Raw genomic sequence first — 24,938 nt, 5'->3', positions numbered from 1 at the left:
GGTAGTAAAAAACAAAAAAATTGAGGCACTTGTCACAGCTGGAGAGTGTTGTTGGATGAGAAAAATAATTGCTTATTGTTTTGCTTTGCACTCGTGTGCAGTGACAATGGAAATTGCGTGTTTTTATTTATATGGCAAACAACACGGAAATGACATTTTAACAATTCAGCACTTAGTGTGATGGATGTTTCTGATGACTGATGGGATATTTTCACAATCTGTTTATAAACGGGACTGTCGGGTTTTTACTTCAATGCATATTTTCCCATTTACTACTGCCATACCCCAAAGATGTCTGTCTGTGTAAAATCATGTACTCCATTAAGTTAATACCAAATCTTTGGCCTACAGATATATTTGCTTTATGCCGTAGTACGCCCACTGCTGTGCCTGTACAACCTCGTAGAAGAATTTCTTCAAAAATGTCATCCAAACCCTTAATTAGTGCAGCATTTTTTGATGTCTGGCCGTTTTTCATCAAGCGACATCGTCACGTGCAGGACGTGAATGCAAAAAGATTCCCTTGTACAAGTCAGCTCAGACAAAACTGCCCCACAGAGATACTGTGCAGACAAATGCACACAGACAAACAAGAATGCAAATATTAACATTCATTTACAGATTTGCAGCTTTTCTTGACGTGTAAAATCACACATGGGGGTGTTTCGGGCAAAAGTAGCAACAGAAGTAATTTTTTATGTAATGCAGACGATCCGAAGAAGCAGCGAGTTCACAAGAGTGTGTGTATGTGTGTGTATGTGTGGACACACTCCTGTTTGACTGACAGCTGAGGTAATTATAGTTCCACAGTGGCAGTAACCCCCGTGCAACCTCTCAGGCTGAGTCCTTGCACTCAAGCACTGATGAACCCCGGCACAGAGGCTAATGCCACAACGTATGCTTCCTCAGCTGAAAACATACCTGCTAAGTAGCTGAGGAAGGAGAACCAGGCGGAGAAGGAAGATAAACAAAGGAAACACACCAGCACTGGCCAACCAGGAGGGGGTGAAAAAGTGATCAAAATGGAGAAATGATGTGAGCGAGTACAAAGAGAAGGGAGGGAAATAGTGAGGGGCTGTCTGCAAAGCAGTGACAACCATCTTATGCTGCTGTGCTAACAGGCAAAGGACTAAAATAAACCTGTATGACTGAGCAGAGGTGAGAAGATGCAACCATTTTTAATAGAGAACGGGGATGGGAAGATGGGAAAGGAGGTGAAGAGAGAGAACGACTGGGGGGAAGGAAAAACTTGTTAGAATAGAGTGACTGTGAAAGTTGGTGTGGTGGAAAAACAAGAAGAAGAAGATATACTGAGAGAGAGGGAGGGAAAGACAGGGGGAGTATGCCGATTTGGGTTGTACCAGCTATTTCTAAAATCATGCAGCTTCAGGCTTTTTTCAGTGAAACAGCTCTGATAAACAATCTTTATTCTACCCTCTATCTTCTGTTATTCTATCCGTATTCAGGGAGGTGGAGGTTTTAGCCACTAAACAATAATTTGAAAACCAAAATGTGGATAGAAAAATGTCAGACGCAGTCGTTACTGGTTCCTAATAATATCAGAGGTTTAAGGGTTTTTTCTTCATATTTTAACATTTTCGTAGGATCATAATAAATCTAGTTAATAGTGTCATATATGACATTCAGAACCACTATATGTCTGACTAGGGCTCAAACTAGTACAAAGCAACACCTCCACTTTTCAGATCATTTTCACTCGGAGAGAATATTTATATATATATAAAAAAGAGGAACAATTATATTCCCACAGCAAAAGAAAACACAGTGAATGAGCATATGATTCCACAGAAGGGCTTCTTGCCAGTAACAGGGATTTTCTATATTTTGGTCTGGCCTATAGATTTTGGTTGCTGACATCTTAGGTCAACAGTTGCTCAACAACATTTATTGGCCTTTCATCAATGGGACAAGTTGTCCTCAATTTTAAGAACACATCTTCAAGCTGCTTCTCTGCTCTGGAGTGCATGTGTCACAATGACACAGGCACGCAGCTGAGCAGGAGATGGACACACACACACACACACACACACACACACACATACACACACACACACACACACTTGTTTACATGTCTTAGTGAGGATATCGAATTGACACAATGCTTTTCCTAGCCCCTTACTCTAACCATCAAATTTGTGAGGACTAGCATTTTGTCCCCAAAAGTACAGTGATGCACCAAAGATGTTTAAACAAGTGCACACACACATGCATGCAAACACATTTCAGGGAAACTAGTGCAGGAGAGCTGCAAAAAAGACAGACACATGCTAAGCGTAAATGAAACAGGTGGACCTTAATTAGGCAAATAACACAAATAAAAAACATTTTTATGAAACCCTTTAAGGAGCTCTGCTTTCTCCCTCGCTTTTACAGCATAGTGTGGGAGGTCACTCTCTTAGTCTATTTATAAAAGCAGGAAAGTCCACCACACAGATCCCCTGGATGAAATGTTATAGTGAGGAGAAATTGCCCTTTTCTGAACTCATGTAACCCTCTCCAGAATCTTTCCTCAGTCTTAGCATCGTTTACCTTGAGAAACCAAACTCTGACCGTTGCTGCTGTTTGTTTGTTTGTTTCAGGTTATGTTTGGATAAAACTGGTTTGTGCATCAGCTTTTTTGTTTCATCTAATTGTTGCAAAAGTCCCCACTTAATGTATAATCTAGAAGTCGAGGCTATAAATCACGCTATACATAAGTTTAAGTGAGAACCCATCAACAGCTGACTTTTTTTTCTCCACACTCTCTCCACCTTACCTCTCTCGCTCTCTGTCTCGCTGTTCCAGGATTTCACAAGTTTCATTAAATATTCATGTTTTCCTTACGTAGCCTTGCTCTCTTCCCCTCCCTTCCCTCCACCTCTTTGCCACTGCCTCATCTGTCATGAAAATCCAAATTGTTTTTTGCTTTCCTCCTCCCGAACCCATCTGTGCCCCCTCTTTCCATCCGTTCCTGCCTCTCGCTGATGTACAACTAAAATCTTCCCCTTTTTTATTTAGCGATGCTAAAATAATGTGTGGATTTGCTCTGTGGGGTGGCTGTACTGGAAGTGTTTAATGTAAAGAGTTAATGTGACGTACAGTAACAGAACAGCTCTTGTTAGTGGAGCTTTGTTAGTGATATCTGATATACAGTGGAGTGAAACATGCTCTGCTAAGCCTCGCGGCACTCTGTTGATAGATAAGGAGAAAAATTCAATACAGCAACTTATCAGGGGTTAGAAATAATTTATCATTTCACACTTCATATATTCTGTTTCCAAGCTGCTGACCCACCGTACACACTCTTTGCGCTTAACATGTGTAAGCCAAGAGTCAGCTGAAATGAGGCACATGCATCTCATCATTTCATTTGACATATCAAGGTCACATTGTATTATGTTTTGGGATGTGTGCTCCTGATCTTATACAACTGAATTCTGTTTGCCTAGGCTCCTGCTCATTTTCCAGCATGCTGCATCTGTAACCTTTGCTAAATGGTGCTAAACCAAGCACTGCATTTCCCTGCCAGCGCCATACAATCACCTGAGGGTGTTTAAAAAGCAGCAAATGTAAGAAAAAAAACAATAATAAAAAATAACATTAAGACACATATAACAAGGAAAGAGAAGGAGTTTATGAGCTAATTAAAAATCTAATCACCCGGTAAAGAAGAGTTAATAGTTTCTTAAATAATTTGATTGGATTTCTTGCTGAGTTCCAGACTGCATACAAACATGTCTTGGAAATGGCCACCGCCATCTTGTGCAGGTAATGTCACTGCAGCCGGAGTCTGCAAACGGCTTCTTATCCCAGCTTGTCAAATGTTACCATTCTGTCAGAAGCTGCAGGTGTTACAGAGATAATTACAAGGTGTCCTTTTGAGTTTGTGCCTTGACATCAGCTACAGCAATGCTGAACATAGAGAGCTAATAGTTACACTTTAAAGGGCAAGTCCAGAGAAGAAGGTAGGAAGTATAGTGGTGGCAGAAATCACAAAATTCTTATCTAGGAGACAGTCATGGATGCGCTGTTTGGAAACATTGTGTTTTTATTTAAGTTTTGTTTAGTTTTCACTCAATTTATATGTTTATTTTCACTTGTGGTTTGGTTTAGGAAATGATTGTAGTTTAAGTTCCTCTCCAGAATATTAACCCTCCATAGTGAAAAATGATGCTTACACAGTGTAGTGAAATGTCATGGGTCTTCATCGATGTGATGAGCTGGCAGTGAAAGCCAGCAGTGTGTCACAGCACTTATGCCAAAGAACACCTTGAGTGTATGCTACTGTGCAAAGGTCTTGAGCCACCACTCATTTTATCTTTACATTTTGCTTCCAAGGAGCCAGACTTTCATGTAAAAGTTATTTTAAAAGCACATTGGTTTCATTTTCAGTCATTTTGACAAACATAAATTAAACATTATTTTTGCACCATGTTGAAAACTTGGTATATCTCAACATGCTGAGCAATGTGTCATTAAAAAATTGAAGAAAATGGACAAACGGAAAACAAAAAAAGCAGACCTTCAGTTTATTAATCTACCTAAACACAGGAAAAAATGGCCTGTAATAGTCTCGACTCATTTGACCCACTGTTTTTGAATTTCTGCTGTCTCCACTTCTCCAGTTACCCTTCTGTGAGTATATATTGTCGGAGTCTCGCCCTGTCCTTTGTGATGTCGTCCCTCGTGGTTGTGTGTCCCTCTGTTTAATGCTTCCCTGAAAATGTCTAGTCTTTGGATTCCTTTGCTCCTTCCCACCCAGTTATTGGTTTGTTCTTTTACAGCTGCATTTTGACTTTTGGAATTTGGTCCACATCCTTCCTGCCACACAGCCAATACATGACACAGACAGATTGTGATCACCATGCAATACCATTTGGAAAGCCTCTGATTGACAATGGCTTCATTTTACAGCATTACAATAAACACAAACACACAGCTTATGTAAAAAAAAACAAGCATATAATGGGACACAATCAATCATGGATTGGCCAATTACTGAAGCAGTGTGGGATCATCTTGACAGAGAACAGAACAAAAGGTAGTAAAAATCCAAAGAAGAGGTCTGAATCTCCTACAAGGAGCCTAGAGAATTATTCCTGAAGACTACTTAAAAAAATTACAAGAAGGTTGCCTAAGTGAGTCCAGACTGTGTTTAAGATTAAGGTGAACATGCCAAGTATTGACTTTCAAGCTCATTCGAATTCTACAAACTCTCCCTGTCGCTTATATGCTGGATGATATTATATCCATGTATCTTTGTGCATGTTTCCCATTTTCCAAGCAAAATGTATAGAAATGATGGGTGACTCAAGACTTTTGCACAGCACCATATTGCTGAGACTCCAGCTGCCTTGACAGAACAGCAGTATTGGACACCCGAAGAATGAAAAGAGGCTGAGGTTGCACTGTGGTGATCAGGAGTGAAACATTAATGCAATGTTTCGATCCTTCAGTCACTACTGAACAGACTCTGGTTTCAAATGACATCACCAGCTCAAGATGACAATGCTCATTTCCAAGATATTTTGGCTTCACTTTGGTACACTGGGGAGAAGCTAGCGAGGTGTCTATTTTTATAAATTAAATGAGAATCTTGATACCACTCTCAACTCTAAGCAATAATAAATCTGCTCTTTCAGAGGAGAAAATCATAACCAGAGTGTGGCCATACAAACCCTCCATTCTGCACTCAACACAGCTACAGACACTGTTAAATTATGAACAATAACAATGGAAGAGGAGCACAGATTGACTGTATTCCAACTGGGGTTGTTTTTTGTTTTTTTTGCAGCCAAAAAAAATCAAATAATTCTTCCACAAAGACATTTCATGCCTCCCCGTGTATTTTTTTTCCCTAGTAAATGAATTCCAAAAGTATCCCAACATTATTGCGAAATGATCCAAGAGACTAAATAGTGTCTTCACTTGGATATTTGCCTTGCTGAGGGATTGCATCACATGTACCATTTTATTGCTTGCAGGAAATCAAATGAGATGAACAAGATGACTGCCATGATGACATGATGGACCTGATGCACATCTCTGCTTCACATAATTAGTTTGGGGAACGGAGTGACTCCATTTCAGTTATTTAGATTCGATATCATAACAGTGGTGTGCGTGGGCAGAATGAGAAGGAAAATGAGCCTGCATGCATGCATTGTACTCCTGAATGTACTTAAGTGTGTCCACCATTGTTCATCTCATCGACTGCATGAAACAGACTCCACAGCTTTTGTCTCCGTATGACACAGAAACTGCATAACGATGCACTCTGAGCGTCTCAGCCAATCAAAATCTCCAGTAAGGGAGGTGGTCCAACGAGGGTAGGAGGTAGAGAGAAAAGCAAGTTGAGATGCAATGAGAGGAGGCAAAGGAAAGGAGGCTAAATGCTTACATATTTTCTGTTAAAATAATCTCTTCTCATTAAAGCACCGAGACATTTGAAAAACCAAAAGAAATGTACCCATATTTCAACCCTAATAACTGCGGATAATAATTATAATCTCCAGTTGTTTATTAGTTGTTCCCAGCCACTAACTCTGTATTGTAATTGGCTGTTTTCTTGCTGATTGCATTGTTTGTACTCTACTGTCTGACTTATTTTGCTGCCTGCTCATGCTGCAGAAGTTTCAGATACGCGAGTGTGCAATATGATGTGTAAATAAACCATTAGCACCACCGTGAACTGAAACTTTTCCGATTCACTTTCAAAGTGGAGAACATCAGATAGTCCACTTTTTTTCCTGATGAATAAATGTATTGACTTCTTTTTTTTTTTAACAGGATGTCAGATTTCCAGCCCCTCGGCAGAGCTCACAATCTCCCTGTGTCCCACGTGATGTGATGTGCGTCTCCCTGATAGAAATAACTTACATGTATGTCTTTAAATTAAACATGTGCATCTTTCTCTCTCTGTCCCTCCCACTCTGTCTCTCTCAGACACACACACATTGAGGCAGAACTGCTGACAACAGTCTCTGGATTATCTCTGAGCTTCTCCATCCTTCTTTACTATTCACACAACCATCACTCCTCTCTCTGTCCATTCCTGGTGTTTTCTTGTCCCCCCCCCCCCCCCCCTTCAGCCTCTTTTTTGTACATCTAATGCGTGCACGAGGGTACATTATGAGCGATAAGCATAAAAGACCAACATACACGCACAGTACAAAATTAGCAAAGGTCATCTGTTTTTCATGAATCCACGCAGGACTCATGGAGCAGAATATCTTCACCCTTGCATTGGCAGCAGGGCTGAAATATGTGTGTCATTGCCGTAACTGTCAGGTGCATTAGTCTTGCTGTTGACTAGGGGCTCGGGCTGCACTGGAAAAAGCCAAACTGCTGCAACCAGTGGTTAATGAGGTGTGTTCAGCACACTGGCATCTCTAACCATTATCTAGCGTGCAGGGGAACAAAGCCACGAGAGGCTATTGATTATGTATTTGACATGCTGCTGAAGCCAGGAGGGAGGGGGTCAGGCCGATAAATCAGGTATGCACTAACAGTGATTGTGTTTAAGAAAATCAGATATGAAAAATGAAAGCACTTGACAGATTACTGTAATTTCCTTCGTTTTTGTAATGATGATTTTGAAGATGTGTTTACCTTTATTGAAACTAGATTTGTACCTTCTTCGACAGTTATAAAACCAAGGTGGTGTTTAAAAGGATTGTGAAGCGTGACGAGCAGTGAAAGAAGGAAATTGCAGATCTGTCATTTTTATATGTATTATTTTGAATTGGTACCACACGAGGAGCTTCGTAATTGCACAAGGCGGCACCGAAGTAATTTCGCATTGCCACATGGTAACTCATCAAACGGATCAATTACAAACATTTCAAACACTAAGCAGTTTGTTTGGTTGCTGTTATTTGTCTTTTAATTTGGAATTCGTGTCAGACTAACAGTCCTAAAACACAAATCAATTATCAAAATAAATTCTGGTTAATTATCCATTCTGTGAGTCTTCTTAGAGTGACTCTAGACTCAGGCTTTGGTGTCAAACATGACGGCCCTTGGTGTGTAAGAGTGCACCTCTGTGTAACCTTTGGTCCCTCTGTGAATTCCTCAGTCACTGATGATGCTTAATAAAAAGGCGCCTGGTGAAATTTTAAAGCAGAAGCAAAGATTTGACTCTTAGGCATTTTTTTCATCAACTTCCAGCAAATGTTGTTACCTTCATAAAGGACTCACAGACACAGTTCTTGCCCAGCATTGATTATTAATACTGCATCGTTCATGTTGCTGGCTACTCAGGGCAGAAATCAAGGCATTTCAATAACAGGGTAATGATCAAAGCCATCCTCAGTGTGGATGTGAGAACAATAACAACAAAAAAGGCTCTGCAACAAATCTAAATCTACTAAATAACTATAATGATCATACAAATGTCATTTCAAAGCTACCAATACTCATTCAGTCAGGGTGGAATTTTTTATTTATTTATTTATTTTTTATGTTTCTTAAGTAGGACATTAGCATGAGTTGTTATTTGTATCTTTCTCCCACAGCTGGAAACCAGAAAATCAAGACTTTAGTCTGTGATGTTATGCTGATTTCCACCCTGGTGCTGCACGGTTCACAGTTAATCAAGGAGTAAATTTGAGGATTTGTGATTATTTGAAATACATATTCGATTGATTAAAGATGCGTCCTAATAATCAGTTCAGAATCAAGGCTGTCGGCTCTGAAAACTGATATGAAGTTCATTTAAAAACGTGTCGACATCCAGCTGACACCTCTGCCACAGTCTGCCATACAGGACAGTTTCAACATGTGACTGAGAGGTGAGAGAATTTGATTTTACCAGCATAATACTGAATAAATGAAGGAGCAACAAGAGTAGGAATGAGGTTGTGGTGGATGATGGACGAGGATTTTGTAATGTCACGTGTTTTTCTGACAGTGGAAGCTGAGGTGATGCATATCTGTTCATGTGAGATAGACCCCTCAGCCACATAACTGAAACCAGCATAGCAAATAACATTCCCTCCTCATTACGGTGTGATATTCTGCTGGGAAACATTGGAGCCTGGTAGCCAAGGACCCGTACAGACAATGGTGCACCAAAACAACTGCAGCAACTCTACATAACATCTCAGGAACTATTTGAGGGTTGCAACAAAGAGCCAAAGGTAGCCTAGCTTTCAGTTTCCCCACACTGTGACTGAGTGCAAGCATGATACATTTATAGTACTGTGAAAAAGTCTGGAGCCAGCTCTAATTTCTTTGGGATTTGCTTTTGAGCCAGACTTTCTTGTAACTTTCTATTCTCTTCTCTGGGCTTCTGAAGGTCTGTCAAAGTTTTCCTTTGGACATTGGCTGCTTTTACACTGATGTTCAGTCCAGTCCTCCTACTTTTATGAGGAATGATCTTTTGCTTCTTAAGCCACTTAACACTGACCTATGAATCATTCAAACATCTAAAGGAACATAACTCAAGGTATAAATCAATGCTGTGTCTTCACATAACAGATGACTTAGCAAAGAATCAATTTTGCAGTTTTAAACTGTATCTTAAGCACTTTGTTATTAGCAGCCAATATATTTCCATGTCTTTAGCTGAATGTGTGAAAATGCCAAAGTCACCACAGTTTGACAGGCATAAAATAAATAGCATTTTACAAATAGAATAGACCAAAGCAAAGACCTAAGAGATGCAGCTGACCCTTCACTGAAACCTCAACAGAAAAGGTTTCAGTGGAAGGGTGGCTATCAAGAAGCCATTGTTAAGGAAGGGAAACAGAGAGAGGTTGAGGTATGCCAAATTACAGAAGAACCGGACTGAAAGTCAGTGACAACACTTGTTATGGAGTGATGAATCCAAATTTGACAGTTCGAAATGTCATCAATATATACAAAGAAGGCCAGGAGAAAGGTACAGCAGTGAATGTCCAGAGCTGTAAACACAGTGGAGGCTCTGTCATGGTGCAGGGCTGCATTTCAGTCAGAGGTGTTGGTGATCTTGTCACAGCTGGTGGACTTTGGAATGCAGAAAAGGTTTTGATTCACCAGTACTATCTGGAAATCATCTAACTGGCATTAAGAACATGATTGGATAGTGTGATTGTGAACATGACACTTCCCAATCATACTGCCAATGCATGTAAAAGCATACCTGGATAGGAAGTATGAGATCTTGACAGAGAACAGAACAAAAGGCAGCCAACATCCAAAGAGGAGCATCTAAGAAGCCTGGAGAAGTATTCCTGAAGAGTTATTAAAGAAATGACAACAACGCTGCCTAAGACAGTTCATGCTGTGTCGTGGTATGAAGGTGATCACACCAAATATTGACTTTCAAGCTCATTAGAATTGTATAAACTCAGTTTTTGTCTTACATACTGTATTTTCATGTATGTTTGCACATGTTTCAATTAATCTCTACACCTACGGTAGTTTCTATTTTGCAAGCAAAATATGAAGGAATTAATAGTGACTCAAGACATTTGCATAACACTAAGTCTCGTACCACAACCCACAGGGCCCATAAGATCCACAGCCTAATGCCAGACAACACAGGAGAGCCCCAGAGGTCCTGTGTCTGTGTCCTGACAGTTTAGAGCTGTTTTGATGGCAGGGGGTTGCTGATCAGTGTCCCTGAGTTCGAAGATATTTTATTGCTTAACAACAACATGAGAGATATTTTCACATCTAGCTGGAAGGGTAAAGCTCCTATTCAATCACCATGTAGTTTACTGTCATAGCATTTGCAACTACAGCTGTTTTGTCACTTTGGCCAATGTCAGGTAGCAAATAGATATGGCGCTATGAAATATTACCTGGTATGGTTTGACTTTGCTTACAAAACTTTGTCAACTTTAGATAACCCAACTTTTATTTCACATTTCTATTTCCTATACTGTCACACACACTTTCAGTAATTCCAGAAGCTAAAACCTGGAGTCCACCTGTTTCTCTAATGTTTAAATTAAAGTGTGAAATTTCAATTGGGGTTTCATTAATAACCACGTGTGGAAACCATGGACTGCTCCTGAAATAGGGGGGAAAGCCAGTATCACTGCCCTGCACCAAATGTTGTGAAAAATCTAATACTGCACAGCATTTTGTGAGTACTGAGGCAGGGCTGTGATAGGACATGGCCGTTCTTCGTTCTTATCTGGCACCAATTTTGTGGGCCAGAAGCCAACACTACATGAACCAGCAGCAGTTTGCATGCTTATCTGCCTGACATCAAATCTACACACGATTTAGACGTAGGTACACAAAACATTAGCGCACAGGAGCGGAACAGAGCCTGGATGTGTATAAAAAAAAACAAAAAACCTGTGCATGTTCTGACCAGTCCTGTTATATGAGATACTGACAGCAAAAGAAATTCAGCTGCAGTAACCAGTGGAAATCCGCACTCAGTTAAAAAGTACACATGTTGGATGTTGGAACAGGAACAGGGGGGTCAAGCATTAGTGGAAAGGTCAGTGGCATTCCATTACTGAAACTGTTGTATTTCTGCCCAACACAGCACAATGTGACACACCATCCATTCCTCCTAGCCCCTCAGGGATGAGGTCTCTCCCACTAAGTCTTCTTCACACAGACCTTCCATTATCAAAGTCATCAGATAAAGGCCGACATCAATACGCACAACTGACTGGTGGTGCCAAAGACTGGCTGTGATACTTCAGGGTTATGGGATCATCTTTATGTTAAATGGTCAGTTCCACAGTCACTCAGGTGTAGAGGTCAGTGCTTATCAGACCGTGTGCATCTTTGTAAGTGTGTCGCCGGGACCCAATGAATGTTAGTGTGCAGAGATCTGTAAAAAAAAACGTCAAATAACTGGCTTTGCGTTTCATTTCCCAGGCGGTTTTTTCCTCAGGCTTAGCCAAGGTGAGAGGTTATCGTGGATAAAGAAAAATAGGATTTAGTACTGGATGTTATTCTACCTTCAGCCAGGTAGAGACAGAAATTAGAGCAGGATAAAAATAGAGAAGGCGGTGAGAGGAAGCCTCAGAAGTGCAGATTATAACACAAAGTGAAACAAAACTAAATAGAACCATCAGGAAAGTAGCTAATTTCGTGTTCCTTCAATGCTACATATGCAGACATTCACAAAATTATTCCTACTTTCAAACACTGCTCCAAAATACTTCTTATCTGCTCCCCTCTAATCTAATAACAGCTAGCTCATCTAACTGTGAGCAGTTTGATTCACAGTCTTGCTGCATCATGAGAGTGCAGTGTGTTACCTGAACTTTAAACTGTACAAACTGAGTTCTCAGCACAGAGAAGCATTTAAATACCTACTTCATGCAATCAAAGGCTAATTCAGTACTGGTGTTTGTAAACCGAGAATAGAAAGGAGAGGGAAAAAAAAGGCTTTGATAAAGCCATAAGCCTTAAATACAGTAGGATATAATAGATGATGCATGTGGGCATTAGTGGAGTAAGATTATCTAGTGTGATAAAGATATTAGATAATAAAGAGGCCTGCCTGCCAATGTGGAAAGTTCCCATTATGACAGCACAGAACAGAGCAGCTAAATCACATCATGTTCTGTTTCAGAGATTAAAAATTCTACCAGTGTGTTCCTTGAAAGCATACATTGGACATCAGCAGTTTATCCCTAAATCTCTGGATGTTCAGAGAGTTAGAAAGTCTTTGAAAACATAACAGAATCGTGCAGCTGTGAAAAATGTGTTCTTAGAAACCTCATGGGATTGAATCTCTTAGCTGTAGCAGAGGTGACAACTAAGGCTTGCCTGGAAGAATCAGAGATGTTTCTGCACACACTCAAACGATTACCTAATGAAGTGCGACATTTGTTATTGGATGGTTGTACAGGAAAAAATGAGAGGTGAAGCGAGACACGGGAAGGCTGAGAGTGAAAAATGGTATCGCTGTAAGGAGGAGGGAGGAACTGAGGTCAGAGTAATGACCTAATGGTGGAGCAAAAGAAAAGGAAAACCAGAAAAATGTAGATAAATGTGATATGGAGGGTGAGTCATGTAGAATTTTATTCACTCTAGAGAGTAAAATTTAGTAACATGTTTCTTACTTAACAACTGATGTCATGAAAAGTGCAGCAAACAACTAAATGATGAAGATGAGGACAGTCCTTTATGGTGTTGTTGTAATCAGGTGCCCGTCTAACGGTAGCCTACTGCATGATGGACAAAAATCTAAAAACTGCATGTACCTACACTTTTGCACAGTATTGCAAATGAAACATCTTGCAAAGTATTTTATCTCCATGCGTCACAGCACATTTGCGAGCATTAAATAAACTTCATACACGCTGTATTGTGTTGCAAATATGTAATCGCATATTCGCATAGTCTCCACAAGAAATCAACCTTTGTACACACAAGGGCTTAGAGGGAGCTGGTGCTTCTTATTGCCTTAAGAAAAAATGTGCTGGAATGAGCATGTAAGTAATTACACATGATGCAGTGAGCTGCAAAATGCATATACAGTACCAGCATAATTATAAGTTTCAGTTTACATCCAGTGACATGTAAAGAGATGATGATAATTGTGCTGCGCTGTAGGGGTTTAAGGACCATGTGTTTTATATTGGCACCACTTAACTTAAAGCTCATCTTCACACCACAGGCCATGTTCAGGTTGCTTTAATTCAATTCAATTCAATTTCAATTCAATTTTATTTATATAGCGCCAAATCACAACATAAGTCGCCTCAAGGCGCTTCATAGATACATCCATGAACTGCATCCACGTGCCGGACATTTTTATGTTACATATGCTAAGAATTAATAGTAACTGCATTATTCATCCATCTAAGCACTGGCAGGTCTTTGAAGCTACTAACGGAGCATTAATATAAATCCAAAGTCATGACGTAATGTCCAGCCTAGCCTGCGCACTTCACTGAAATCTCACACTGTCTCTTTCTTTCTTTTCCTGGAAGAAAAAGCGTGTTAAATTATATATTCTAAAACAACTTGGTATCCACTCTGAGAAACTTTAAAAAGCCAAGAGCTTACTTTTGCTGACAATAAATAAATTTGGCACCCATGAAACTTTACCAGCTGTATAATCCAAATCCATGAAGTTAGCAATTCTCTCTTGAAATTTACTGAAGTTTTTAGGTGTAATTTTTACTTAAAGAAAACTAGAGCATTCTATTCTGCCCTTACTCCTGTTATAGTACCTGCAAAAAATGGGGAGACCAGACGTTCACCACAGAGAAAACGAACAGGTGGCTTTGGATAAGAGGACAGGCCAGTGACTCACTGCTGCTGGGATGCAAGCCAGGACTTCATCAACTCTGGGTGGGTAACCTGGCTGAAGGGTTCTGATGCTGAAACCCTCCCCACCTTTCCCACGATCACACCAGGGACATCTATGTCAATGCATCAGAGAACATCCAAATGCATCGTGCAGCCAATCTAAACTAGCATTGATCGCTCGATCCATGCATGGGCTCGCCTCTTTTGTCAAGCTATGACATTTAATTAGCAACGATCTGGTGATCATAAGAAATGGGGTTCATTAAAGATGATTAAAAAGAAAAATATTGGCTCAAATACAAATATTAAACACACCGCAATTTGCTAGGCATATAAGGAAAGCCACATAGTATACTACTGGCTACATTTTTGTTGTTGGCATTTTTACAAAAATAAAAAGACTTTCAATGAAATTTTCTCATTTCAGGTGTACAGTAACATTGTTACAGTCTTACTTCTTTTGTTTATATGCTACTGTTTTACAGACGCTTTCAAAAATGGTTCATATGTCATGTTGTGCTGCTAACATTGCTGACATTTTGCCAACTAGAAAATCGAGAACCTGCTGAAATTATTACAGTTTATCCAGTGAGGAACTTAAAGGCCTGCAACAAGCTTTTCCAAAAGTTCACTCGGCAACCGCTGCAAAGCATTTCACTCAAAACCACATCATAATCATCGAGATGCTAGAGGAAAACCTGTGGGAAATAACGAAATCTGAAACCTGAAACTTCAACATACCAAAAGAAAAGCAGAGAAAAATAAATATTTTCTGAGCCACGACTTTATAGCACAACTCATTCGTGCAAAGGCTGAGGTGAAGATGCTAACAGCGACAAACATGGAGCGGCAGTGATGTGACTCATTTACACCAGGCATCAAACTTCCTGAACAATAATCTCTCCTGAATGTACATCATAGAAATGTACAGCACAAACCAATCTGGATATATATTCACACCGGCTCTGCACGACGTGTGATACATATGGAATAGTGCAGTGGAGCATGTGCCTAATTACACTACGCACTCATAAAAACTGCACGCAAACACAAATATACACATCCTGTTGGGGGATACAAGTGTCCGCTTAGGATACTTAAAGAGCCTACTGCAGTGCTGGAGGCAGATGACAATGGCATGAATATTGACAAGGGAAAATGCTTCTGTATTTTCATAATTGTAGAAATGTGAAAATAAAATGGCTGATATGAATATGGAAATAATCGTGGAAAACAACACAAACATGTCACAGTAAAAGTTGAAGAATGGCTGCGCTCAGGCTGGAGACAGGTTGTAGGGGGGAAATGAATTCATGTACAAGCACAAAATGAAGGCAGTCTTGGACCAGAATAAGCATGTTTTTTTTATGCAGGAAACAGCACTTAATTCCCAGAAGAACATTTGCATTCCGGTTTAAGCTGAGAGACAGCAGCAGTACAGCTGGAAGTTAAGGCATGAAGGCAGTTAGAAGAATCAAAGCACTGACTCTTGCATTATGCAACAGCGCATGTTCTGAACAATAATAATTCTATAATATCCCTTTCTTAACAATTCCCTGCTCTGTCTCTTCTCTCCTACAGCCCTCGCTTCAAATGCACATACTGAGGCTTTATTCTGCTAATGTCACTTTACTGTCACACAGTCAGATCACAGGCTCATTCCTCATGAAATATTTTCATTTCATCTGGAAGTGCACCGAATCATTTCATTTACTCAGGACCATGATCACATATTATGAAGCGCAAACAAATCCTGGCACAATAACAAAACACTGGCATCGCAAAAGCCCGAGAAATGCTGAAGAAAAGCGCTCACATGTCGCACAATAGGATTCGTGATGCTATTTACTTCGTTCGTTATCTGGGTTTGTTTTGGGGCTAGGTGACACAGCATGCTCTCGCCTACTTTGTAAACTGAACAATTACTTAATAAAGAGATTTTCAGCTGTGCCACACAACGATGGCTGAAGTTAAGAAAGCCCAATCATTGCACTAGCAAGATGAAACGGACGTAAGGGTTCAAAAATGCCCGAGCTTATTGCTAAATCCGAGTGTGAGAATACTCAGAACAAATGAGGGAAATTGTTCATAAAACCATCTGTTTATGAATAACTTTTGGTGTATCTTCCAATAATTATAAATGTAATTCAAATACTATTGCTCTCTATATTTCATTACTCTCCAATAAAATAGTTGCAGATCTAATGGCTTCAATCCACTGAGGACCTTGGGCAAGTGCAGACTCATGTTGTTGAAGTTCCACAACAGTTTATTCACCTTGTCCAGCTTTGTATTTCCCTATAAAACCATTTATTTCCACCTTTTTTGTTCAAGTGTTTGTAACTGTGACGTGATCGATTGCTTGATGATCTGCCGGTGAGTTTCTTCCACAAAAGTTCTTCAGCAATCCTTACAAGAAAGCAAATAATCAAACTAGTACACAGAAGTTTCTCACATTATTAAAAGCAAATGATGACCCTGCCACTTTAAGCTATTATCATGTGGAGTTGTTTTGCTGCTATTTGTATCATCACCACATTTCCAAATCAATACGCAAAGCTTTCACACATCCTGTAATTAGCACATCAGTTGAATTTTTCTTTAATGACACATTAATTCTATGTCATGTTTTCATTTAGGGTGTAGGCATTCATGTCACCACACTGTGTAATATTGTGCTTTTAATTACCAAAATTAATAGCTAACACATTTTAAACTGTTTGAGGTCTGTTAGTAACAATTATCTCAAAACTCCATCACTTTTAAATATGTCCATCATCTCCTGCACATGTTCATCATCTTATCCATATTTTGTTTGCAATCATTTTTGTTCACATCTTTCAATAAAAACTAAATTTAAAAAAAATCTATAAAAACTTGTAGTAACTCATGATGATCTGCTCTCATGATGATCTGCTCTTTGGTCAACAGTAGATTGCCATAGTTGCCAGTGGTTTGCCGGGAACAAACTAAATTTTCTTTAAACGTCACACCAGTCAGTGGTGTAAACCGGAAATGAAAACGGTTCCCTTTCAAAGTAAAAGTTCTGTCTTCTGAAATGCCCTGGCTGCAGCGGTAAGCCACAAGGCAAGCGTGCTAAATTTCCCATTAGGGCTGTATTTTTTCATGTGTCACTACAGCTTAGAGGTATGGTGAGTGTTTGCAGACTAGTTAGCGTATTCCATCCAATTATAGGCGATCGCAGCAATCTGCTAGCAACATAAGCAATCACAAAGATTGTTTTAGTGTGGTACTTTGCAACCAATTTCACCTGGTACCAGCCACCACCCCTCCAGCATCCGCTCACTAACTGGTCAGGGAATACGCATTTTTCCACAACAACCATAGATCACCAGAGGGTTGCTGATAGATCTCTTGGCCTCTGTGACATAAGTTTTACTGAAAACTGCCTCCTTTATCTGCACTTCTTTTAAATTGTTGCACAGAGATTTACTGTGGTCCTCACTGCTATATCCAGTGTATGCCTTTATATAAATACAGTGTCTGTACCTCAACTTTGTGAGGTCCTCACTGATGAGAAGACTGATTTGAAACTCACATTTCCTTAATAATATTATATAAATCATCAAGTCAGCAATTTCCTCATGCTCAAAAGTCATGATCATGCACCACTAAACTTATTCACAGCCATCTACACATTAACACATCATCTCCACCACCTTTGCCAGTCCAATTCTTTTAAAAAGAAATCTTGCTAGAGCCTTTTTTTTCAATTTGGCTGTGTTTCTTTCAGTTCATCATCTCTGTATTTTTTCTTCTATTTATTAATTTTGTTTCAAACCACAGAGTGGAGCACACTTGTATCTGCACTCTGATTACTGCAGAAACTGATTCTGTCTGGTTTGTGGTGTGGCCTTTTGGTTCAATTCCCCTCACTGAGAATATCCTGTCTGTGAAAGTGAATGAGTAATTTTCATAAATGAGTAGCTTCCCCTTTAATTCTCCAATCCTGCAGAAAGCTGTTTTGGCTATCTTGTAGCAGCACATAAGCATGCAATATGAGCCTATAGCTACTATTCTATGCCTCTTCCAGGGACCTTCTGGGAATTAAAAATGCAGCAGCAGGAGCTCAGCAGGCAGCTATTTGAAGGGAGAACTTTTGATATTTTGAGAGAATAAAGTCAGAAAATTGGAAGATTTTGCAATGCAATGGTAAGCTGCATGAATCACTATTTTCTTCTTTTTTTTAACTTAAGATGTTGGGAAGCAAAAAAAATGTGTATGAATCTGAAATGAAGCCTCTGGATGTATTGAGCTTCTTTTTTTTTCTTTTTTTTTTTTTTTACACTGAAGAGCATATTGTATCAAGTACCACTATTCCCAAACTGGGGTAAGTGTACCTCCAGGAGAGTTTTGGAGCTCTCCAGAGGGGTATATGAGGCAAGGCTAAATTTGGTATCAAATTATTAACGATGAACCTCATTAACTTTGAGAGGCTTCTGCTTATAATGGCCTCCTTTTAATTGAGCGCTTGTTACTAGAATCTTTAAAATATGTTTTGTTACTAATGAAAAAGTTGAAAATACTGAGCACAACTTTGTGTTTTCTTTCCTTTAACCTGTATTTTGGGCCTTTTGACATAAAGTAAACATCCCGTTCAAGCCCTTTCCAGATGAATCTGTATTTTCCACTCCAATGCTTGTCATGATCCTGGGTTTTGTACCCAAATATTACCTTTTCTTAAGTTAGGTTGTGTTCGCTTTGGTCTTTCAAGTTTATGTGTTTAGTCTCAGTCTGTGTTAGTTTCCTGTTTTATTTTGATAGTCCCTTGTCCTTGTTGCTGTGCATTTCCAAGTGTTCAATTCAGTTTCCATCATTTTTTCCTTGTTCTAAGTTCCTAGTTTCCAGTTTCTCATTTTCCGAGTTTCGTGCTTTTGTATTTCTTTTGAGTCTAATAGTTACAGCAAATAAAGCTGCCCCCCTTTAGTTACCCCTTTGCTTCCCAGTCCTGCGTTTGGGCCCTACCTCTGCCTGCCACACAGCGCTACCATGACAATGCTTGTGCCTTGGAAGCAATGTGTTTTAAGTCAAACAGAAAGTGGAGGAATCAATTCTTCTTATGGTGAGACAATTAATATGGAAAAATTGTGAACAGCAGGTTCTAAGATCTAAGCAGCTCTTACATCTAAAAAGGATATATTCCAAACCTGTTTCACTTTATTTTCATGTCTCTTCTATTTTAGTCCTGGACCTACCATGTCAGTCACATTTCCCAATCTTCTCACAGTATAGCAGTCTGCTCAGGCTTATTGTTCGCCTCTATTTTTGGTTCTCCTTCTGTCATAAGATGATGGTATTTCATCAAATGAGAAGTCGTGAAGAATCTTGTTTAAAATCTTGTTGCAACATTGCCTGCTGCTCTGCATCCTTCTGTTGCCTTGGGCACACACAGAAACAGTGCAGATCAAAGAGCAACCTAATGTGCAAACAGTATATCAGTCAGGCACACGCAAGAGATTTGATATTCCTGAATTTCATCTGCTAGTAATCCAGCCTGCAATGACATAGAGATGCTTCCATATTGTTATGCAGTTTGTCTTTTCTATCTGTTCTCAGGAGCTTAATGTATTCCAGGCTGGACTGAGTAACTTGGACTTCGCAGCAAAAACTCCCGCAACTGCCAGGTCGTCACAAAACAAGTCAAAGTGTACCGTGAAGAAAGGAAAAAGCGCCCCAGAGAAAGCTCATTCATGCTCTTTCACTAAAAACTAATGGAGATGAAAGTGAAGTTGAGCAGAAAGAATCAGCTAAACCGAACTGTGAATCACTTCAAGTCAAGAAATTTCACTAAGTCAGGAAACCACATCTGAACTGCATCACTGGAAATATCTGGCCGTGTCTTCACTTGGATTATTGTCAGCGTCTGGACAAATTCCAGAACACTGGGATGGAGCCAGCTTCAAATAAAACTGCCGGGAGAAAAAAAAAAACATGAATACCCGCAAGATGTTTATATAGAGAATTCAGCAAAGCTGTGAAGATTAAGTCTTTTTAAGTGGTGCATTATTTCCAGATCACAAATTTAATCAACAGTTTCATTCACTCAAGGTTTATTAGTCCACCAAGGTTAATGGAAGTCTAATTAAAAGTTTTCTACATAGTCCCTTTGTTTAGACCAACACAATAAAAGTGACACTGCTGATAATGCTTCTAGTACTCCTCTTCCTACTTAGAAAGAGCCACTAAACCAACAGTGGCTTATGTGGTTGAGGGAGATGTCCAAATGCGGTAGTTTTAATGGTCCTGTGTGACAAATGACATGGTCACCGTGTGTCAGTCCTACTAACAAATCATCCAAGAGGTCTGTTCTCTAGTTTGATAGAATTCTGCTATTGTATTTGTATGTTATGCAACACTAATTAACAGCTATATGTATCTGTGCAATGGACACCTTTCTAGCCAAGATTTGTAACTGTTATCTGATTTCACAATCTTGACCAAATATGGTCTCCTCAAGCTCTGAAAAAAAGCCCAAAAATATGGTTTTGGCCAAAGTGCTGACTTTGAAGTCTCAAAATGAGGCTTGGCATACCAGTCAATAGTGGGATTTGAAGCCAGAAGCATAAAGTTCTCTGCAGAGTCACAACTATACAGAGTTTAAACATGTATCAACACAAAAGCATAGCTATAAGTAAATATAATAAAATACTAATTTATCTGAATATCTAGTTTTGTAAATCTCATTCACTGAAGGACAAGCCTGATTTCCACTATCAAGAAGCCACAAATCAATACTTGCACGTTATTTCCACTTATTTCTTTGTATTCATGAGCCGGGTTGCCTGTCTATTTGTTTTGTTTTGTCTGTTTTGTTGTTGTTGTTGTTGTTGTTTTGGTTATTTGTTTGTTTGTTTAATTTTGGTGTCAGTGTAAAGTTTAAAACTCAATAAACACACAGTTATTAAAAAAAATACTTGCACGTCTGTCTGCATACTGAAACCTTTGTCTGGCATCAGTCAAGTTGCATCAGCGAGATTCTACAAACTGCAGATGTCAGCAGCAATGTCTGCAGCTTTTTTTAGCCCCTATGTCTTGCACTATATATGGATTTCATCACAAATTCTTGGTAGCAGTTATCATTCAGTCATCATTACTAAATGGCCCACTACTTGTTGCCAGTTCCAACAAAACACTAAATCCCTCATCTTCGGACTTGGCTGCACTGCTTGCACAATTTTCCTGCACTTGTCTTTCGATGGTTTACAGGATTTTTTCCTATCAGTGGGGCAGAAAAACAAAAACACATCATACAGTCTATCCACACGACACTTCCTTGACAAAAAGCATAAAGGAAGCCACCAAAAAGTAGCAAATTGCTCACATAAAAAACTGAATGCTAAGACCTCAACATTAAATTGATTTTTGCTTGATTTTGAATCTAGCTATGCATTTCAAAGACATCCACGCTTTTTATTTGCCTGAGGTATGGAATCTGTTGCTTTTGTGAGCTGCTTAGTATTGTGCGCTATTATTAAATAAAACTGGGGTTGGAATATCAAAGGTTCGGTTTTCGTTTGATTTTCTTTGTGAGAAATCTGTCTCCGTGTGATGGAAATTGATCAAATACACTCTCCATTAATCTTACTCTCAGCTGTGTGAGAAAAATCATGTTTTTTAAAAAAACTGCTTCTCTTCACTTTCTGCCTCTCTTGGCTCCTCGGAGTGGTGCTCAGTGGGCAGCCTGTGCTAACACATACATACGCATTGACGGTGTACGCCGTAAAACACACATACACACTCTGCTCCGCGCTCTCATAAACACAGAGGCACACACACAGAACGGGTAATCTGTCTGATTGAAAGAGCTTTCAGACGGGTAATTAAATTTCCCAATGATCCGCTGCGGTGGCTACACACGAATCCGGCTTTCAGAGGTGAGCGGACGACCGAGACCCACAGCAATAACACACGGCTACTGCCACAGACAGAGAGAGAGGGAGGGGGACAGGGAGAGGGGGGAGAGGTTATATTTCATGTTGACAAGGACAAGATAAACACAGGGGCCTTTAACAACCATTAGCTCAACCCTAACCTTCATCTTCTGCGCTTCTGCCATCCTGGCAAAATGCGAAAAATACAAAGAACAACATGCACAGATATACACACGAATACACACACAAACACATGTGCGCACATATTGGTACCAGTGCCTCCCACAACCAGTAATGATAGTACAACCATAGACATCCACAAAGAATAAATAAAATGCTTTAAAAGCATTACGGATATAAAATTGGTCCCTGACCAATAGTGGGTATACTGATTACTGGAGTGTATATTCACTGACTTTTTGTGTGTACATATAGATTTAAATACATTGTTGTATTGAAAAATGTCAGCAACTTCCAGTACTACCCTTCAAACTCCTAGTAGAAAAACCGGTCGTATCATTTGGAATCGCCTTGTTCTCAAGTTATCACATTCACAAGATTTTCAGAAAACTTGACCTTGACCTTCAGATTGAGGTCACCTAGATTCAAACTCTTCTGATATTTTTAGTCGATACACCTATGGTATCAGTTTGAAGCCCGTACATCGTCTCACTGTCGAGTTATCCCAAACTAGTGTGTTTACGGTGCCCGACCTCCTGCCCATTAGCCCTCCCCGCACAGTAGTTGTATCATTTTTTTTTTAATTTGTAACATTTTTTTTATCTAAAGTTAATCAACAGCTTACAGTTAGGACTCCACTTGACCTTTATCCTAACCAACACCTGCTCTAGCCATGAGATACAATGGGTGCCACTGTAGGGTTGAGCTGACCTATGTACAAGTCTCTCGTAGAGCATTTTTCTGTGTCATTCCCCCACTATTCTTGATTTCCTGTCTAATCTTTCTCAGCTGTCGAATCTAATAAAATGTAAAATGCCAAAAAAAACCGCTTTCATGTGCTGTAGAGTGAAAGTGTGGAGACAGAGCTGGACAAACAATGTGATAGCAACATATCCATCAACATATAAATTCAAATATCTGTCACGCACATATTATGATGTGCACATGAGTAATGGAGGTATCTAAGAAGAAAAGTATTCAGCTTTTTTAAAAATCTGTGGAAGGTTGAGTTAAAAAATAGGGGTTTATTCTTAAATGTCACTGAGGTGTTGCCAGGTTTGTAGAAGTGTACCTATATTTTTTGGTTGACAACAAAACAACATTTTGTCATTCAGATGTAATGAAGACAAAGATCCGACACAAATTTGCACAAATTCCTCTCACATGTATGACAAGTAGCTAGGTCCTCTTTCTAAAATGCCCAAACAGATGTTTAAACTACATGTCCCCAGTATTCAATCAGTTGCCTTCTTATAAAAAACACCTCACTAGAACTAATGCAGTATAACACGAGTCCTGCAATAGACTCCAATCATCCTGAAGATAGAATTTATTGAAGGGCTAATTTTAGCATTAATTATATACCTCCAAGTGCAAGTTTCCATGCTTTTAATGATTTCAAGCAGTGTAGTGCTCCCTAACCCTAAGCCATGGTACACAATGTTGCTATTCCCAAGCCTTGTAAACATTCATATTTGTTCATTTTTCTCAACTTAAGATTTTGACCTTGATATTTTAGGTTTGATCAGCTGTATTGTTTTTTTCTGAAGTGTTTACTTGAAAATACTATTTTCTTTGAAATAAATAGGATCTGTACCTTGCAGTATAAAGCACCTTGACATCACTGTCGTGTGATTATGTGCTATATAAATAAAACTGAAATTGAAATTGTAATATTTAGATTTTAAAAATGTTGCAATTTCTGTTGTTTTGTTAAACACTTAAACTTCTGTCCAATTTCTTTTCTTCTTGTAAATTAAAGAACACACTTTTTTTAAATGCACCGTACGTTCATCAGTAATTACAGCAATGGTTTAAGGGGGGAAAATGATTTGTTTCCATCTTGCCTCTTCCTTCCTAGCAGGTGGCTGGTTTCACTTACAGTATTCATCCTACCTGGTTAAAATAAATGAGCAGCGTTACTGCAAGAACATGTTACCTCTTCATGGCAAATGGAGGCTGAGAAAAACAATAACAGCCGTCCATTGGACTAAATGTAGCGTATCGGCGGGAATGAGAAGAACAGAGGTTATAAAAGCCATGGTGTGATTTGATCACCAATTGGCATGGCAACCAGCCCTGGCCAAGCAGCCTAAATTAATTGGGGTCTGCCATGTGAAACAAAGGCCAAGCTAATCGAGCTGTTCGGGGCCAGTCTGTTAAACTCAAAAGGTAATAAGGGCAGGTTGGACACACATCTGGACGTGTCATCAAACAAAAAAAGCTCTGGAGTAACTTGGTTGGTGTTTAGATTTAAGTGTGTGAGTTTTCTTCATTCCTGCAGGGAAGCCCTGTAGTTCTCCTCTGCAAAGGAAGGTCAAAGTGGAGATCTCAGAACAGCAGAGGATCCCTGGAGCTGTTAGAGATATGGTGTGCTGCTCCAGGACACTTCAAAAGAAGTGTATATTTGTGTGTGTGTGGGAGAAGAAGAGAACATTTATCTCTATAAATGTTTTAGATGATTTTTCTTTATTTTACAAGTTTTCTTCAAGTTTACAAAAAGGTAGGTGATCAGTGTGCCAGACTCTCTCTCTCTCTCACTCACACACAGAAACATATAAACACACACACACACACACTAACTGCAACCATAGGAATGAATCTTAAATGCAAAAACAAAACAAAACAAACAACATAAAATAGAAA

At 39.4% G+C, this 24,938-nt stretch overlaps 1 protein-coding gene across 1 annotated transcript in view; it reads right to left on the bottom strand.

Moving 5' to 3' along the window:
• Positions 1 to 24,938, bottom strand: part of rtn4rl1a (reticulon 4 receptor-like 1a) — a 106,744-nt gene that overhangs the window by 35,810 nt on the left and 45,996 nt on the right. The gene's annotated exons all lie outside the window — the stretch shown is intronic.

Source organism: Pundamilia nyererei, unplaced genomic scaffold (genome assembly GCF_000239375.1).
Source record: "Pundamilia nyererei isolate P.nyererei 1_Seehausen unplaced genomic scaffold, PunNye1.0 scaffold00354, whole genome shotgun sequence".
In the NCBI taxonomy this organism is placed as follows: Eukaryota; Metazoa; Chordata; class Actinopteri; order Cichliformes; family Cichlidae; genus Pundamilia; species Pundamilia nyererei.
The sequence above is the reverse complement of the archived record's forward strand: the minus strand, read 5'-3'. Positions and strand labels throughout refer to the sequence as shown.